At 33.6% G+C, this 11764-nt stretch overlaps 1 protein-coding gene across 1 annotated transcript in view; it reads left to right on the top strand.

The window, feature by feature from the left end:
• Nucleotides 1-480: 480 nt before the first annotated feature.
• LOC123557126 (uncharacterized) overlaps nucleotides 481-11764 on the top strand; it is a 120941-nt gene continuing 109657 nt past the window's right edge. Inside the window, exon 1 of the mRNA XM_045348398.2 lies at nucleotides 481-620. The gene's annotated coding sequence lies outside the window, so the exon portion shown is untranslated. The remainder of the gene's footprint in view (nucleotides 621-11764) is intronic.

Genomic DNA, 11764 nt, shown 5'->3' with positions numbered 1-11764 from the left:
TAAGCAGATTGTGTTTCGTCTGGAACTAGACTTAATGTCAGAACCAGAGAATTAAGAATACACGAGAAACTGGTTTGTCTTATTCACTATTAAGGACAATTTAAAAGAAACCAGTTGATTGCTGAACATAGGAATAGAGACACAGATTTGAATTAGTGGGGAAAACTGCACTTTATAAAGATTGAATTTTACTTTTTGTAGATTAACATTAAGAGCAGATATCGTAAAGATCTGAAATGTGTATACTGTTGCAATATGTCACTTAAAGATAAAGACTGTGGTAGCGTAATTATAGTAAAACAAACCTCCCTGTTTCAATTTTGTTCTAGTATGTCCCCGGAGCCAGTACACCGGACAAAGGTGCTTAAGATTGTAAATGAAAATTGTTCTTCTGTGGCATGTCTGATACAATCCAACGCTTGCAATCAGTGTATTGATCTTGTAGACAGTATATCACTTTGTCATAACACAAATTAACAGTCTTCACTTTTAGAAACCAATTACTCGATCACGGCCACACGTAAAGCAAGAAAGCAATAGAGAAACATTGCCCTGCTGAGCGCTTATTCTAAAAGGAATGTAAAATATTGGATATTTCTGGATTATGAAACTTGCACAAGGTAATGTATAGATTAACTTGAAATACTTTTATAACTAATTTGAACCTAAAGGGATGCTTTTTAAATTGAAGCAGTAGCGAATTTGATATGTAAAATATTGGATATTTCAGGATAATGAAACTTGAACAAGGTATTGTATGAATTAACTTGAAAAAAATTATAACTAACTTGCACCTAAAGAGATGCTTTTTGATCTTAAGCAGTAACATATTTGTTATGTCTTTAAGAGTACCAAACAAATATCCGAATGAACGGAATCCGTTCATTTATACAAAGAAAATATTGTCTGCAATTTGTACTATATAACAAATAATTGCACTGTGCTAGTCTATTTAGTCAACATGAATAAAGTATCTCTTAATAATAATGTAAACTTAACAAAAATATTTCACAGAAAAGTTCCTGTAGGGAATGTTACTTACACCTTTATAATTAAATAACATATTAATTAAATATTATTTTATCCTGTCAAAAACAATGTTTCATATTCATTTCAAAAGTGCTACATACCGCATAAAAGGGGCCTCCGTGGCCGAGTGGTTAAGGTCGCTGAGTTCAAATCACTTGCCCCTCATCGATGTGTGTTCGAGCCTCGCTCGGGGCGTTGAATTCTTCATGTGAGGAAGCCATCCAGCTGGCTTACCGAAGGTCGGCGGTTCTACCCGGGTGCCCGCTCGTGATGAAATAATGCACGGAGGGGCACCTGGGGTCTTCCTCCACCATCAAAGCTGGAAAGTCGCCATATGACCAATAATTGTGTCGGTCCAACAAAATAAATAAAATAAATAACATACCGCATAAAATGTTTTCCGCGTACTGGCACGCGACGAGTCTTACAAAACTGAATAACTAATGATTTTTTTTTTCAAAACAATTTGGTGAATATTTCTGTTGCGTAATAAAATCAAACGAGTTTGGGCGCAATTTCAGTCATTGTCAGTTATGTACAACAGTTGTATAAATTATACTTTTAAAAATAGTAATAGTAATGTCACTCGGCAATTTCCGTGTGATAACATATTCCCGTTAGGCAGTTTGGCATTCTTTGGATGTAAAGTAATCCCGAAAACAACCGAAAAATGCCGAAGGAATACGTAAATTGTCGATTGTTATTAAGGGCCCTCTACCTGTATATAAACAATGCCTGAAGCAGCTGTTTCATTGTTTACTAAACGTCTTGCCATTGATTTCCTTTGATGAATTGAATTCTAAATGTACAATGTTTGAAATCTAATATCTATCCTAAAGGTTTATAAAAATGCATTCTAGTAATTGCGTATGCTTATATTTTGGGACAACTGTTTCCGTTACAAAATATATCAGACATGTGTAGTACAATAAAAACTGGTATAAGACATATCGTTTTAAACAAGGTTTAGTACGTACATTATCAATAAAATATATAAAAAATATTGTCAGGTATGTAGCCCAAGTTGTTTCCAACAATGTCTACTTTTTCTGAAAGTATGTCACTTCACATTTATTTTAAGGATATTATGGCCTGCTTCATGATGCAAGCACTGTTCCAAAAAATATAAGGATAATATTAAAGTATATATGTGTTTATTCATAACAATTCTCCGTTTCAACGATTAACGAAATTGTTAGACCTATAAATATGTTTTTTTTTTTTTTTTTTTTTTTTTGAGTGGGGATGGGGGTATTCTTTTGGTATGGATGGTAATAATGATTTAAAAGTTGACCTATACATACTTATAGATTTACCAGATTAGATATGATACATATCTATTGAATAAATATATTCCGATGTTTATACAGTATTATGTTCAATATTAGACCAAGCTAGCTTGCGTTTATAGACATAGTCGAATCGCAGTCATTTTTTGAAAGCTAAACATCTAGCTAAAGTTTAACCTATATCACGAAAGACACATATTATAGAAGATTACTAGAAGTAAGATAGCTGACTGCTGTCTGTAAGATACCATCAACGACAACAAAGTAATAGGGCATTTAGTATTATGTTTACAACACTGCCAAAGCTCCAAGTTGTTTTATTCCTGTGTTGGAATACGTTTATGCAAATTCACCTTGCGTTTATCGTGTTCTGCTCTGGAATGCTTTCGAATTACCATTAATGCGGAAATGTAAAACATGTAAAACTTTACATAAATGCATTTCCATATCGCGTCGTAAATATTGTCATTGAAAGGAGAATTTATAGATTCTATTTGTTCATTAAAATATGGATTTTTAAGCTTATGTATGTTTCCAATGTTGACATTCTTAAATGAATCGATTTTTGTTTTTAATTGCGTAAATGTGCATGTGGTATCAACAGACCAAATGTAATTATTTGATGAGACACGGTAGTACCTTTTAAAGACGAATGCATACATTTATTTCAGAAATGAAATGATTTTTTCGGTGTTCGCATGAAAAAAAAATAGTTTCATTTCTTATATTTACATTATATTTCCTTTCCATTTGTGAACTATATAATATTATGAATTGCATATAATTTGTAGCATTTAGCATAAAAATCACCTTCCCAGCCATTTTGTACAGCGGACGGAACAACTGCGACGTCATCTAAGGAACGTTCTCCCTGACTATATGCGGACGTCGTCAAAACAGCGGTCGGTTATCACTAAGCAGCGATGACGTAATTTTCGCGCCTTTCCTTTTGCTGTTCATACGAAATGAACATCAAAAGTTTCAATGGAAAAGAATAGGGTGAATGTAAATATTTCTTTAATCACTCACCCCTCAACTATGTAGGTTCGAAAACACGCTTAGGATGTTGAAGTCTTCAGGTGAAGAAGCCATCAAGCTGGCTTACGAAATGTCGGTGGTTCTACCTAGCTGCCTATTCATGCCTGCAGCAAAAACTTGATTTGCACCTGGGGTCATTCCTCTACCATCAAAAGCCGGACATGTCACCATATGACAAAATTTTTGTGGGTGTTTCGCTAAACCCATCAAAATGAATAAATAATTAAATACCCTTTTTTCCGTTGTTATTGCAAGACATGTGTTTGAAAACAAATGAGATTAATTTGCTGTTTGTGAAAGTCAATATTCTTCAAATACCTTGGAATGAAAATACTTTGTTTTCATCAGATGAGTTGTCACGTGGTTTGTGTATCCGGTGCTGCATTGATCGAGGGTTCTACAGATAAATATCACATCTCACATATTAACATTATATATCAAAATTACAATTACCAATCATATTTTCTGTTTTACTAAAGAACCGATAGCAAAGCGTTAGACTTTGTAGTTTTATATAAAATTGGCAATAGTGAGACTGACTGAAATGAAACGCGTTTTGGAGAGTAGTTTCACAGAAAATGAACAATACGTATAATATACTCCTGTACATTTTAACATGGTAAATAATGATTCACGGTATGTCTCTGATTTGGTGTTATGATAAAAAACTATATATCACATTTGTACGAAATCAATTCCCAGGGGATTGTTTTTTTTCTTCTCTTTTTCATATTACGGCACCTATTGAGTATTGCATTGCGTGAAAGGATGTCAGTATTTTATTATAATAATGTTTGTCATTTCATTAACTAATCAAATTGTATACAAAACACTTGTCAAGTGGAGAGATTGCACGATAGCAAACGTGACATCAGTTTCGCAGCTCATTTAAATGAAATATACAGTTTATTGTTGTTATCAATTCTTGTCCTTTAGGAAAAAAGAGCACATTCAATGTGCATGTGTATTTAAAGATAACAGAATAATAGGTATCGAAATAAATTCATCAATGCTTTGCCTACCAGGGATTTAATGGAACTCTGCTACTGGTTCAAAGCAACAAGGTACGATTTGCACCTTTAAATACTGATTGGTAATTAGCATAGTTTTCTAATAATTGTCAGTAATAGAATATGGCGAAAATAACATTTTATAAACTTGTTTCCTTAAAATCTAGCTTTTTTTCGCTTGTATTTTTTATACAGTTTAATCGGGTCAATTAAAATTATTATTGCAATCGATCTGCTTGTCTTCATTTATAACATTCGTAAATTATGGAAGGTCTCGCTGAAGCTCACGAACTGCTAGTACTGACATAGCAAAGTGAATGACTGAGGAGTTTAATCACCTACTTATTTGTTATAATTGTGAAAGCAAACATTAATATCCAAATACTAGCTCTAATATTATCGCTCTTTCGGTAATAGAGAAAAGTGATATTGACTCCTATTAAATACCTGATAGACCTACTTGAGATGTTGTTTTAATGACAAACACGCAATCCGTTTTTCTTAATTATAACCTCCCTTGCGCAAGGGATATTGGTATAGATCTATAAATTAAGGCGTAAGTTGACTTCCTATGCGATCACTATTTTAACAAGAGGGCTAAAACGGCCTTATGTCGCTCACCTGAGAAACTAACCATAACAATGTAAACATGTTTGACCTAGGGATTTCATGGAAACAAATATTCTGGCCAATTTTCATTAGAATTGGACCAAAAATATGATCTCTTGAGTTTAAACAAGCATTTTCTTTGATATGACCTAGTGGCCTAGATTTTAAAGCCAGATGACCCATATTCAAATCTGACCTAGATTTCATCGAGGCAATCATTCTGACCAAATTTCACGAAGATTAATTGAACAATACAGCCTCTATCGCATACACAAGTTTTTTTTTATTTGACTTAGTGACCTACTTTTTAATCCAAGATAATCCATATTCAAATTTGACCTAGATTTTATCAAGGCAATCATTCTGAACAAATTTTATGAAGATCAATTGAAAAATACAGCTTCTATCGCCTACACAAGGTTTTTCTTTGATTTGACCTATTGACCTACTTTTTGACTCCAGATGACCCTTATTCAAATATTTGACCTAGATTTTATCAAGGCAATCATTCTGATTAAATTTCATGAAGATCAGTTGAAAAATACAGCCTCTATTGCATACACAAGGTTTTTATTTTGGTTTGACCCAGATACCTATATATAATCCCAGATGACTCATATTCGAACTTGACCTAGATTTTATCAAGGCAATCGTTATGACTAGATTTCATGAAAATCAATTGAAAACTACAGCCTCTATTGCATACAAAAGATGTTTCTTTGATTTTACCTAGTGACCTATGTTTTGATCCCAAATAACCCATATTCAAACTTGACCTAGATTGTATCAAGGCAATCATTCTGACTAAATTTCAGGAAGATCAATTGAAAAATACAGCCTCTATCGCATACACTAGGTTTTTCTTTGATTTGACCTAATGACCTAGTTTTTTACCTCAGATGATTCATATTCACACTTGACCTAGATTTTATTAAGATAATCATTCTAACCAAATTTCATGAAGATCAATTGAAAAATACAGCCTCCATTGCTTACACAAGGTTTTTCTTTGATTTGACCTAGTGACCTAGTTTTTTATTCTAAATGACCCATTTTCAAACTTGACCTATAGTTTTTCAAGGTAATTATTCTGACCAAATTTCATGAAGATCATTTGAAAAATACAGCCTCTATCGCATACACAAGCTAAATGTTGACAGACGACAGACAGACAGACAGACGACAGACGCAGGACATCGAGCGATCACAATAACTCGCCTGAGCATTGCTCAGGTGAGCTAACCAATTGTCTCAAAAATGTTTCATTAACAAAAAATACGAGATCATAAACATTTGTATATGTTTAAAGTTTAAAGTAATTGGAAATAAATTGCCATGCTTTTGGTCAAGTAAAAGAAGGTTTTTTACTTTGCATGTGTAGTAGACGATATGGATGCAACAATTTATTATTCAGACGAGGCAACGGCAGCTGTCATATTTAACGGTCAAACATCCTGTCCAGACACAATAAAATCTATAAAAAGATCTTTTGGAAGCAAAGAATGCAACCAAGAGGAATATTATTATAAAAGCAGACTTGGTTTGATCGTGTCTGTTCATGAGAGGTAACGAAATGTGCAACACCAATCACTCCCCCTAGCACCGGCTTAAGCGGAACTCTATTACACATATGTTGAATGGACTCCATGATCCAAAGGGACCAGAATTTAACAACATTGAATCGAGTCCTAGTTAAGTGTTATTTTCAGATTCTTTGATAAAACAAAGAACAAGAAGTTATTTCAAATGAATTTACGATAAACATTGAATTGAAATGTTAAACTTATTAAGCAGCCCGCTAATTGTGAACCACAGCTCCTCCCAGATCTTTGTCAAGATACTTCTTATGTTTTATTAAATGTTCCATCCTGTCACAGCTGTTTTCCTTTATGAAGACAAAGGTCTACAGTAAGTTATTATTTATACATATAGAAACAAGAGCGCCGCCAAGCGGGGCAATATACGCCCGAAGGATTACATCATAGGATGGGAGCAAAATTTTAAGAACTTGACTGTTGTAGCCCAAAGGACTGGAACAACAAAAGGAAAACTTCAAAAAACAAATCCACAAAAAAATATTCAAGGCCTACAAAAAAATCCTTATCAGGTACAGGTATGTAAAAATAGACCTAAAAATTGGAAGTACCATCCATGTTGTACCACAGAAAAGTGGTCTCGGTTTTTCCCTACGGCCAATAATAAAAAAGTTTCAAAATAAGCTATTTATAGTAACATAAAAGGGAAGTAATTCAAAAAAAAATTGTAAGTACAAAAAAGAGATCTGCCAAATAAAAACAAGAGCACTGCAATGCAGAGCAATATACACAAAGCAAAGTCATATATGACCTTTGACCCTTAAGTGTGACCTTGACCTTGAAGCGAGTCATCCGGAACATGCACTCCGCACATCGTCTCAGTGTGGTGAACATTTCTGCCAAGTTTCTTTGAAATCCTTCCAGCAGTTCAAGAGTTACAGAGCGACACAAAGCAAACATGATATGACCTTTGACCCTAAGTGTGCCTTGACCTTGAAGCGAGTCATCGGAACATGCACTCGCACGTCGTCTCGTGTGGTGAACATTTCTGTCAAGTTTCTTTGAAATCCTTCCAGGTTCAAGAGTTACAGAGCGGACACAAACAAACTGATATGACTTTGACCCCTAAGTGTGACCTTGACCTTGAAGCAGTCATCCCGGAACATGCACACTGCACGTTCTTGGTGTGGTGAACATTTTGTCAAGTTTCTTTGAAATCCTTCAGGGGTCAAGAGTTACAGAGCGGACACGAAACAAACTGATATGACTTTGACCCTAAGTGTGACCTTGACCTTGAAGCAGTCATCCGGAACATGCGCTCTGCACGTCGTCTTGGTGTGGTGAACATTTGTGTCAAGTTTCTTTGAAATCCTTCAATGGGTTCAAGAGTTACAGAGCGGACACAAAACAAACTGATATGACCTTTGACTCCTAAGTTTGACCTTGACCTTGAAGCGAGACATCCAAAACATGCGCTCTGCACGTCGTCTCAGTGTGGTGAACATTTGTGTCAAGTTTCCTTGAAATCCTTCAAGGGGTTCAAGAGTTACAGAGCGGACACGAAATTACTAACGGACAGACACAAAATTGCTAACGGACAGACGGACAGACGGACAGCAGCGTCATAACATAATACGTCCCTTCGGGCGTATAAAAATGCACACGTGACTAGTTTGATGTAAATCATACACAAACCCACTTGATTTAAATGTAAACACGGTGATAACGAAATAATTACGTATGTTTTCAATTCATTAAAACTAAAATGATATAATAGGAGTGTTCCGATAATTATGATACTAGCCTAATAACCTGTTATACGTGACGAAAAATCATGCGCAGACAACGTCGTATAAGAGTAAACTGCGAATGTCTAGAAAAGGGTTCGGTAATCAATGCTTTTAAAACGTATAATAATACATAGTTTGTGACAGCAAATGTTCGATATCAGATTGACAAAGTCAGATAAATTAGATCTCTGGCAATAATTTGTGTTTGCATGCTCGATATCTTTCGCTTTAACCTCATGAACTCCATTAAAATTAACGGTTAAATTACATTTTCATTTTTCAAAATGCATAGAAATATGAAGGGCATATACACATTTTACTTAATAACAAAAATACTAAAAGTAAGAAAAGTTTATCCATTTTCAACATTTGATTCATCAGATGTTATTTTTGATATATGAATACATTTTGATTAGTATAATAATTGTAGATAAAACATAAGCTGATTGCAGTGCCTGTAAATTTAAACGTTTGTTTAATGCATGCATAACACTACAGATCCAACTTTTTTAAAGCAACGTAATTTACACAGCTGTACAGTAGAAAAACAAAGGCCTGTGTATTCAACAGTACTAAACATACCTTTATAAATCTATACAACATCGAGATGCATACCTACATTTGATGTTTTTAAAACGTAATTAACAGAATTTCGTCTGATGTACCTTGTTATAAGGCTAGTATTATAATTTTCAGAAAAGATCTTGTGTTATTTGTAATGGCATTTTAAAACAAAACCAGAAAAGAATGATGTTTTTGGAACCATCTTATTCGGTCGTTTCCAAATTCTAATTGCTAAACGTGCTTGCAAGATGAATTGACCTGTAATATTAATTTCTGTTTACTACATGTGACACAAACTGTTTATGTTAGAATTTATATAAGAATCTGCTAGATTCCGACTTGTCCTTGTATCTTGCCTCTGTCTCATTCATTTAGTCTGATTTTGCTTTTATTGAGCTTCTTCTTTCCTAAAATAGACAAAATGGTCATGTTATAGCAATGCTAATTTAAGAGCTACTATAAATTCGGGAATGGAATCTATCAGATGTGTCATTAAATGACAATAACATAGGGCACAGTATCTATAAGCATCAGCCAATGAATATATAACAATAATATATCGTCTAATCAGTGTCGAGAGTACTACTTTTTACGGTATAAGGAAACGTCCTTGCGTAATGAAGTTAAGAAGCTCAGATTTAAACTTGATGTTTTTTTTGTATTATGATTTTCGCCAAAACACAGATATCTGAACAGAGCAGCTATATATATGCTATGTTGTGATTGCGGCCTAGGAATTGTTATTACTAAAGGAGAAACTGTACGAATGATAAGCATTTTTCAATTTCAAAGTACATTTAAATACTACAAAAAAAAGACATACTCATATTCTTTATTTATTGGAATCGATTCATTTGTCACGAGATGGTGATAATTTTTATGATAAACAATTCCTTGTTTATATTATGTTAAAAACTGAATTATTGTATGGATGAAAATTTTTCAGCGTGGCATGTGATATTTCTTTGAACCAATTTATACCCATGTTGTTAATCTATCGATAAATCCAGTGAGCAAAGTACTCTACTTTCAAGCTAGGTTGCTTTAATGCTTCTGTGATTATCAGGAATGATGAATGGATTGTGATATGAGAGATAAATAAACTTTTCTTTAGTCAAAGGTTATATTACCAGTACATTAGGCTTAAATAAACTTTATATGATATGTATTACACCCAAGCAAATATTTTTTTTTTGTTTTTTTGTTGTTTTTTTTTCTTATTAAATAAGAAGATTTTAATTGCCATAAAGCAGGACAAAGGATAAATTAATTCCATCAGTAAATATGGTCAACAACTTTGGAAGTGGAAATGGCAAGATGCCAGCACTTGCGTATCATACAGACATTTATGGCACGCATTGATTAATTGTTAAAGTATGGTGACAGCTCGGCTTTAACGACACGGAAATAACTCGAGATGATTGAGGTCTGATTGGAATAAAATTCAAGTTGTGTGTCCGAGAGACTTGAAAAGGCAGAAACTAATCCTTATATATTAAAAGCACTCTGATTATTCTTAACCCTTATCATATTGGAGACGATTGATTCTGCCTTTGCGACCAGTGAAGATCATGATCAGCCTGTACATCCGTGCAGTCTGATCGTGGCCTGCACTGTACGCCATTCAGTCAGTATCGTTTTGGTATGCACCCCTTTTAACAGTTAATTAAATGATACTGTCCAAATTGAAGTTCATTATAGAAATTTAGCAGGGTAAGGGTGAAACACCAACTGATGTAACAATAAACATATTTATTAAATTTGAAAACTTAATATAACTCAATTCGGAAACATAATACTTCAACACCTTTTAATAATAGACTTCAACACCATTTTAAAGCAATGTCCAGTTATATACCTCATATGAAGTTTTACTCACATACACTTTTGGTACAAAAATAAATGTACAGAGACCATTTCAACAAAATTAACTTAGAATGAGTATCGGTCTGGTTCCATTTATGGATTTTAACTATTCATATATTCACTGATATAATAGAATTTGCTCTAAAGCCTTTTGAAAGCAACTACAACATGATGATATCAATAAAAATTGGTAAATTAAATTGAACCAAATCAGTGTGACTTTCATCTGAAACAAACTATATCACACGTTTGCTTCTCCGTATGCAGTCGTATTTCTATAAGAATTTTCCAGTAGTCGATGGTGCGGATTGAAATATATTGCTTGAGGGTAACTGTAAAGGTGATAACCAGTTACCGCAAACAGTTACCCACGATCCGGATATTTCTACCCACACCTTCGACCTGTGAGAGATTCTTTTTATAGCATGCCGTATTCTTCAAGTTTATGAAAAATAAAATCAAACTAAATTTGTTATTTTAAGCACTATTTGCTTATAGAAGCGTAGGAATATACGCCGTTCAATTTAATCTGAATTATATGCTATGTGGGACTCATGCTTTGTTGGGTCTTGTTTTCCATGTGACGTAAATGCTTTTTAGGTTTGATTTTCAAGTTTAATATCTGACATCCGGATGAAATACACGCAAAACAATGAAGAACTTAACTAATTATTGTAGATTGGACTGATTTAATGTTTGCACAAGCTTAATTTAGGGATTTAATTGTTGGTATAACGTTACCAACATTTCTTATCTGCGGTGTTAAGAAATCGTGAAATGTGAGTGCTTGTTTTCTTTATTATTTTCATTATTATTATTATTATTATTATTATTATTATTATTGGACATGATGCAGATAGATATTCACGAATATTTTTGAATTCGCGAGTCATATTATTCGCGTGTAAAGGCAAAAATAAAACCATTGCAAATGATACCAAAACTACAGTATTAACTTGGTCGAAAATGTTATTTTTAACGGGGAATGTATAACCTTCGTAGATATATGTCTATTGATTCTCCTGTAATTGTTT

The sequence above is a fragment of the Mercenaria mercenaria genome, chromosome 5 (assembly GCF_021730395.1).
Source record: "Mercenaria mercenaria strain notata chromosome 5, MADL_Memer_1, whole genome shotgun sequence".
Classification (NCBI taxonomy): Eukaryota; Metazoa; Mollusca; class Bivalvia; order Venerida; family Veneridae; genus Mercenaria; species Mercenaria mercenaria.
Note: the sequence above shows the minus strand (reverse complement) of the source record. Positions and strands in the feature narration are given on the sequence as shown.